We start from the raw sequence: 8,780 nt of genomic DNA, 5'->3' as shown, positions 1-8,780 counted from the left end.
TTAAACGCCTATTCACCCCCCCTCTAGGCGGCATCTCGTCCTTTCAAAGTCCTCTCAATGCAACCGGAAGCAATTGTGTCATAAGCACGTGGCAGTCATGGGACTTTAGGTTCTGGAATTTTTTCTCCTTCATATTTACTATTCCCTTTATATTCGACGAGAAACCAGACGGAACCTTGATACTGAATAGGGCTTCAAAAAATATTTCCTTCCCTTGTTTCGTAAGAGCGTAGCTGGCAGGCCCTTCAAACTTCCCTGGATGATTGCCGTCTCGTCCTTTATGATGTTCCTGGTCCTCCCGTGCTCTCGTTGTATCTTTTGTCTTCCCATACACGCCCGTAAAACCTAGAATATTCATACAAAGATTCTTCGTCAGGTGCATCACGTCGATTGCAGAGCGGATTTCCAGGACTTTCCAATATTCTAGCTCCCAAAAAATAGATTTCTTCTTCCACATGGGCGCGTGTCCGTCAGCGTCTTTCGGAACAGGTCGACTGCCTGGACCCTTTCCAAAGATAACATTTAAATCCTTGACCATGTAAAATACATCAGCACCACTACGGGGGACAGGCTTCGAACGGGGTTCTGCCTCGCCATTGAAATGCTTGCCTATTTTCCTTAAGGCATGCCTGCGCGGAAGAAAACGACGATTGTACGGGTACACATTTTTCCTACTTTTTCCCAAATATTTACTTTCAGTCTCATCTAAACAGTGTGTGCATGCATTGTATCCCTTGTTCGTCTGTCCTGAAATGTTACTAAGAGCAGGCCAATCATTGATGGTTACGAATAGCAACGCTCGTAGGTCAAATTCTTGCTCGGTGTGCTCATCCCACACACGTACACCTGGTTCAGCCCACAACTCCAAAAGTTCATCAACTAATGGCCTTAGGTACACATCAATGTCGTTGCCGGGTTGCTTTGAGCCTTGGATAAGCACTGGCATCATAATGAACTTCCGCTTCATGCACAACCAAGGAGGAAGGTTGTAGATACATAGAGTCACGGGCCAGATGCTCGTGATCGCAGCTCTGCTCCCCAAAAGGATTCATGCCATCCGTACTTAGACCAAACCATAAGTTCCTTGCCTCACCTCGCAAAATCCGGAAACTCTCTCCCGATGTTTCTCCACCGCCGACCATCAGCGGGGTGCCTCAACATCGCGTCTTTCTTACGTTCTTCCATGTGCCATCGCAACAACTTGGCATGCTCTTTGTTTCGAACAAACGTTTCAACCGTGGTATTATGGGAGCATACCACATCACCTTCGCAGGAACCCTCTTCCTGGGTGGCTCGCCCTCAACATCACCAGGGTCATCTCTTCTGATCTTATACCGCAATGCACCGCATATCGGGCATTTATTCAAATTTTCGTACTTCTCACCGCGGTAAAGGATACAGTCATTAATGCATGTATCTTCTGCACATCTAATCCTAGAGGGCAGAGAAGCTTCTTTGTTTCATACGTACTGGCGGGCAATTCGTTCTTTCTTGGAAGCAGCTTCTTCAATATTATCAGCAATTTTTCAAATCCCGAGTCAGTCACACCGGCCTCTGCCTTCCATTTCAGCAATTCCAATACGCTACCCAGCTTTCTCTGCCCATCTTCACAACCTGGGGTACAACAATTTGTGGTGGTCCTCTAACATCTTGTCGAACTGCAACCTCTCCTTATCTGTGCCACAGTCTCTCCTTGCATCAGAAATGGCCCGACGAAGATCATCATCAACTGGATCATCTGGTGCCCGTTCTTCACCTCCTTCTGCTTCATTGTCTTCCATTTCGGTATCATTGTATTCAGAGAACATAGATCGATACTGGTCATCGTTATCTTCTTCTTCATCGTCGTCTTCCATCATAACCCCTTCTTCTCCGTGCTTGGTCCAAACATTATAGCTGGACATGAATCCGAACCGAACCAGGTGGCTCTTAATGTCTCTTGAGCAAGAGTAATCCTTCTCATTCTTACATTTCAGACATGGACAAAACATAAAACCCTCCTTCGACTTGTTGGCCTCGGCCACCAGCAGGAAAGATTTCACGCCCTCTCTGAAAGCGGGAGCGAATCGGTTGCCGTACATCCATGGATGACTCATCTGCACCATAAGTACAATTATGTGTCAGATGCAATCGCCATGCTAAAATTAGTATTGTGCGGGCTATGTATACGAGAAAATAGTTGCTAACCTTTTAGGATCAAAAAGAGAAGAAATCTTATCAAATAAAATCAAGTGGCATCCTCACAAACATTTCATCAAACACCTCTTGTGCACAAGAAGAAAAAAAGAGCTAGCATAAACCTCTCCACCTTTCACCACCAAGAAAAAAAATGTAGGGAGGTGGGGGAGGTGGGGGTTGGGCTGGCTGTGTATATATAGGGCTGGCCCTTTTGTCGCGGGTCGTACCAGCGATAAAAGGGGTGCCAGCAGGCGGCGCCAAGCCTCAGACCCCTTTTGTCGTGGGTCGTAGTACGACCCGCGACAAAAGGCCGCGACAAAAGGCCCGGAGCGCTCCAAAGGGTTTCGGGGCGACGTGGCCAGGCCATTTGTCGCGGCTCCAGACGAGCCCGCGACAAAAGGCTTCCACGAAAGCCCTGTTTTCCACTAGTGACGTGTGCAAAACCTACGAGGTGCGGCACTTGACGTCGAAGCAAGGAGATTGAACACGACCCCGAGGTCAACGACGAGTACGAGTACATAAACCATGTTCTAGCAGAACTTTAACCGCTTTCGGTCTATGAGGGTACGTCAACGAAACCATCTGCTATATAGATCATGGGCAATCGGAGAAACATTAGTTAGAATTTTCTTTGTTTTCTACTATGAATCCCCTACACCGTTCCATACCCTAATCTAAAAAATTATACATGTTTATGATCCAATTCTTCCATCTAAGCTAAGCATTATCAGACAGAGAACCAACTCGACCCAGGAAAAGGACAACTTCCTCAAAAAAATAAGAACTCGATCATATGCAATGTCATAACCGTCATAGTAGCTAGACTAGCGGTTGTATCCTGACCATGGCGTGTAGTGTAGGTGAACTCACATTTCATTGATGAACTTGACAGCGGCGAGCACGACGGTGATGTCCAGGAGGTGCACGCTATAAGAGTCCACAGTGAGTGCATGGCAACGACGAAGGAGGCGGTCGAGGTAGATGTACGCCGCCATGAAGCACCGATATATCGGGCTTCACCGCGCCCAGAACGCCGACGCATTACCCCCGGCCCCACCACCGTGTCGTTGTGCTCCATGACACACTTCATGAGCGTTGAGAGGACGCCCACTACCCGTGGATTGTACGCCGCAGCTAGATCCTCCTCCTCAGCCATGATGGTTCATCATCTCACCGCTGCCACTGCTCCGAGGCGAAATCGTGGTGGAGGATCCACTGCGCCACCTCAAAAGCATCCATTTTCCTCCAGGGGAGTGGATGCCCAGATGGAGGGCCAGGGCAGAGGACCGGGATCAGGGAGCGGGTGGAGGGAGCGAGTGAGGACCGTAAGGAGGCGCGGGTGAGTTGGGATGGCATGGTTGTCAACCATCGGATTACGCCAACCGATCCGAATCAAGGGAAAAAGATTTAACATTTAGCCTAGTTGAGTGGATGGAGGTGCGGAGGAGAAAACCCGAAGGAGGGATCGAGATCAATTTGGCCGAAGATGGAGTGAGAGGAGGCAGATGGGAACTGCACAGCGTGGGCGCGGGCATGGTGGCCTGTGATGGTGCTGCGACGCATGGTGGCCTGGGAAGCGAACTCGGAGCAACCGAGGGAGGAAGAAGATGGATGGACTAGAGCGTTTATCGGAATTTTCTGAGGATGTTTTTGCAAAATTACCCATCGAACAACTTTCCCGGGACGGAGAGAGTAGTTAATACTCTAAAGGAGAAAATTACATCTTGATGTACAATATTTTAGGGTTATGAGCAGAGTTGATGCAAAACAAAACATTTAAGAATCCATATTTCTTTCGACAAAACCAGGGCAAGGCCACGCAAAAAAAAAAAAGTGATGCTAGTTTCTATGAAGGAGTTAGAATATTTGCCTGAGAGCTTATCCTTTTGATCCGGATCTTGATCCACTTTTGTCCAAATGCTAAAAGTGCTGAAGCAATTGCAGGATTGGAGACTGTACGGTTCATCCTCTCTAATTTTCCCTCACCTGTCAACGTAAGAAATGGTTGTGCTTCTCTTATTACTGAATTAACTGGGGAGAGGCCAAACTAATGGGCTATATCTCAAATTGTTTTGGATATTACACATCTTCAAATTTCTATTTAATTATGTGAGGCAAAAAATCTTTTTTTTGTGTTTGAAGGACTTTCCAGACATCAAGAAATTCGAGGAAAAATACTTATTTATGTCTTTTCAATGGCAAAAACCACAAATACTCGGAGTCACTGGGAGGTCCAATATGGGGAAAAGAGGCCCCATGCCGTGACCCTCTAGGCATGCCACAGTATGGTTGGATCCCTGACCTTGTAGGTCATGTCGCAACACACAAACCTCACAGCAGAGGGAGTTAACTACACACCATACGTTTTTTTTGCGGGTAACTACACACCATAGGTTGATATGTTGTTCCCCTCATTTCCTTCACCAAAGCGGCTATCAGAGACGAGTAGAACATGGGATTGAGCCACCAGTTCTAGCCTGCTATGGTTCGCGTCTCGCCTCTTGACGAATCTCTGTAACAGGTGGATGGAACTCACCAAGGGTATGCAAACCTCACATATAAAGGAGGGACCTAACTGCAAATAATTAAGGTCATGAGTTGATACATATAGTTGCATCTGTATTGCCATTAGGGCACGACTTTGTTGCAGTTTGGATGTAATTGGTATCTTCGCGATATTAATATTTTATTTTTATCGAAAAATGAGTTGATACATATAGTTACACACATAAACAAACTACTGCAACCACAAAAGAAATCCATCAACTGATTTCACATCAAAGCTTAATTCGGCCGGCAGCCTTCATGCCTAGAGTACACAATAGCACGATGAGAGTCTTCCGGTTGCTGCTAGACTGAATCAAATAGGAAGCAACACTTAGCTATACAGTTCGCTCTCATCAATGTCTTTTATTAATTCTGAACCGAAGTTTCATGTTCGCACAACCATGCATATTGATATCAGGGCCAGGCATCCAGTTTTATTTGAAGTTTTAAAACGTAAGTACACGAGACAATATTGCTGCCGATTCAGTGCAAGATCGTGGTAGTAACTTGCACTGCTAGAGGGAGACATGATGCATCAAGGCCGCCCAATTCCTCCGTTGTTTGGGGGAGGGGGTCCGCGGGTGTAGGGCTGACCAGGCGACGGGCACGGTTTCCTGGCGCACGGAGGATGGTTAGGGTTCAAAGAAGGGTAGCCGATTCCTCCTGGAGAGAAAACGCGAGCATCCATGGTTAATTATTTTGTCAGAACTTCTCAAGCCAGAATTTCAGAATGCTAGGATAAGGACCATATATGTTTCATGATGGAGAAGGAAACTGCGACGATGAAAAGAGGATGACATGAGCAATTTCGAAGCACTAACCACTGATGTCGCGAGCTCCATGGCAGACGGAGCTGTTCATGATGACGGCTGAGACGACGAACATAGCGATCTGGAGGAGCACCAGGAAACGCGCAGCTTTAGCAAAGGACCCCATATCCAAGCTCAGCTTAGCTGGCTTAGTATCCTGGTGAGTTTGAGGTGTGTATATGCTGCTGCTTGCTGAAGGACGGCCCCGTATTTCTAGACACATGCATCTCGATCCCAGCGGGAAAAAGAAAATCATGTTGGCCCTTGAAATTCCATACTAATGACATTCCCTGAGGATTGTAAGCTTTGGCAGCTTCTATGAATTCGTACATTTTGTCACTGGAAATATCGCTCCTGAGCAGACGTGATGACTCATTTTTCCACGGTTAGTCAAAATGCATGCAAGAGAAACGAAGCAGCTAGCAGTTGACGGGACGGGACGACCCAACAAAGCGACGACGACGACTGCCGGGTTAACTTAATCGGGTCTCCGCCTCTCTGGTCCTCTTGCCACTCAGGAAAATATCCACTTGCCGGTATTCACCAAAATTAAAGAGAATTTTCTAGATATGGGTACTTCGATAGTAAGTTACATATTTATCCGATCACCTTTATACTGTTCATTTAAAACTTATTATTTTTGCATAAGTTACATACTTTTGAATTTGGGTATAAAAAATAGCACGCACATAGATACATGTGTCCTCTACCCGCAAATTTTTTTTTTAGAATTTTTGGAGAGCTAGAAACATAAATTTAGAGGCCGTCAAGTTACAGAGTTCATGAGTACCCATTTCCCACCGGGGGTGGATGTGCGGATTGAGGGCCGGGGCAGAGGACCGGGAGCAGGGAGCGGTGGAGGGAGCGAGGAAGGACCGGGAGGAGGTGCCAGAGAGTTGCGATCGCATGGTGATCAACCGTCTAAGTACGCCGACTGATCCAAATCAAGGGAAAAAGATTTAACATTTAGCCCGGTTGAGTGGGTGGAGATGCGGGAGAGAGAACCTGAAGGAGGGAGCGAGGAATCTGGAAGGAGATGGAGCGCGAGGAGGTACGAGGGAGCTGCGGGGCGTGTGCGCGGGCATGGTGGCCTGAGATGGTGCATCCTCTACCCGCAATTTTTTTTTAAAATTTTTGAAGCGCAAGAAACTTAAATTTGGAGGCCGGCAAGTTACAGGGTTCATGAGTACCCATGTCCCGCTGCGTATTTTCGGCAAAATGATGAATTTTCAAGGTAGTACCCTCAACACCAGGTAGACGCCAGCTAGAACCGCCTTGTCGGTACTACCGCTTCCCCCGCGGAACCGGTACTACCGCTGTCTCCAGGATTTGGGGGCCCCGGTGCGACTTATAAAATGGGGCCAATTTTTTATCAAATTTAGTAACTAGTAAAACAAAATCATATGTTTACTTATAATTATATAATTCATATTGCGTTATTCCGTAAAATGCTCAAAAATATATATTTAGTATTCATTCTTAAGAAGTAAACATAACACTAAAGTAATAAATGAACCTCAACCAAAAAGCATCATCCTTGTTGTAATTTTCAGATTTTTTTTGAGACTTTTTCCATGACAAATTTATCTAGAGCACCGATTTGAGACATAGTTGATGTATCTAATCTCTGTCTCTTTATCGAAATAAAAATCTAATCTCTGTCTTTTCTTCTTCTTTTCAGCACCGGATTAGCACTTTGTTCTTCTCATGATTTATCTTGTTTTAAAAATTAATAAAATAATAAAATATGGCATCATGACTAGATATTTAGTACTTGAATAGGCAGCGATCTTACCTTCAAGCTTCAGCAAGTTGCTGAGAGTCAATCCGGCTGTTCTGTCCACTGTCCTTACGCGTGAGTTTCAGGGCTTGCTAAACTTGATCGGCGAAGTGGGGACGGGAGCAGGCCGGCAAGGACCAGGACAAGTTTATAACGCAGGCAAGTATCGGATCAGGAGGGGGTGGGCACGCTCACGCCGGCGCGATGCGGAACACGATCGTCAAACAGAGCGAAACCATCTCGATAGGGAACTAATCGTGAGTCGCGACTGGTTTTCCAACGCAACTGATCTATCGTGGCATGCTGGGTTTGGGCCTCACGAGAAAACACCAGAGGAAATGAGTAATGGGCTGCAGAATTTCGGGGGCCCCCAGAATTTGGGGGCCTTGTTCCATCGATCTCTTCGATCACGCCCATCGACGGGGCTTTGCCGGGCTTCTAGCCTAGAGGCCAGAGGACAGTAGCACGCTCCTTTTCTACCTAATTAGTTTATGTTTATTCTAAATTACAAAAGAGAACATAACAGTTTTTTATTTTTGCAGGCCAATTGGTTTTTTGACTTCGGAATAGAGCCTCTTTATCAATACGGAAATGCTTGACACACGACAACTCCCGGCCGATGTGTGTACGATACCACCTAGTGCTAGTTAATTCCCCTTCCCTCCCCAGTGGCTAAGTTCAGCCCAAACTCAAACCCGCAGTACTGCTGAGCGTCTTCTTATGGTTCCTAAATCCTCTTATGGTTCCTAAATCTCGATCTGAAGCAATTTAACTTGTTCTTGCCGCGATTGGGATATATTAGTCCGGCATGGACGAAGAGCAAAATTTAGCGCCACAATGAGAATCTCATACTATGTGCTAAGAATCTCATACTATGTGCTAAGAGCATCTCCAACGAGGCGACGTAAACGGACCCGTAGTGTCCGATCTGTCCGCCAGACGCAAATGCGTCCCAAAAGATGCTCCGCGAATGCGTCTGGGTGGACGGGCCCGCCTGTCAGCGACACATATGCTTCGTCTTCAGCGCGGCGTTGCAACTTTTTGCGTCGCGTTAATGGCGCGCCTCGCCTTCCATGCGCATGCGTGCGCTGGTGGGCGGCGTCGCAGCGGCTTCAATGGCAGGGCAATGAAGTCGAGGTGACATCCGAGCCTTTTTAAGGGCGGTGTCGCAGCGGCTTCAATGGCAGGACAACCATCTAGCATGTGTTTTCTGCATGACCGATAGTACCGGTCTTGGGAGCGGTAGTACCCTCAACACCAGGTAGACGCCAGCTAGAACCGCCTTGTCGGTACTACCGCTTCCCCCGCGGAACCGGTACTACCGCTGGCGATACCGCTTGCGGTACCGGCCGTGTGGCATTCGCTTCTGGAAAAGCTCCGGTACCAGAGCGGTACCGAGGTCGGAACTACCGCTTAAGTCAGTCTTACGAGGCCGAGTCCGATGGCCATGTCCAAGGCGAAGACAA

General features: G+C 47.1%; 1 long non-coding RNA gene across 1 annotated transcript; it reads right to left on the bottom strand.

Annotated features, from left to right (window-relative positions):
* Positions 1-4,839: 4,839 nt before the first annotated feature.
* Positions 4,840-5,821, bottom strand: LOC124683837. The gene is made up of 2 exons (XR_006996836.1): positions 5,547-5,821; positions 4,840-5,388 (listed from the first exon to the last, which is right to left on the bottom strand). It is a non-coding gene; the product is annotated as an uncharacterized LOC124683837 (long non-coding RNA).
* Positions 5,822-8,780: the final 2,959 nt, after the last annotated feature.

This window comes from Lolium rigidum, chromosome 1 (genome assembly GCF_022539505.1).
Source record: "Lolium rigidum isolate FL_2022 chromosome 1, APGP_CSIRO_Lrig_0.1, whole genome shotgun sequence".
NCBI lineage: Eukaryota > Viridiplantae > Streptophyta > Magnoliopsida > Poales > Poaceae > Lolium > Lolium rigidum.
Note: the sequence above shows the minus strand (reverse complement) of the source record. Positions and strands in the feature narration are given on the sequence as shown.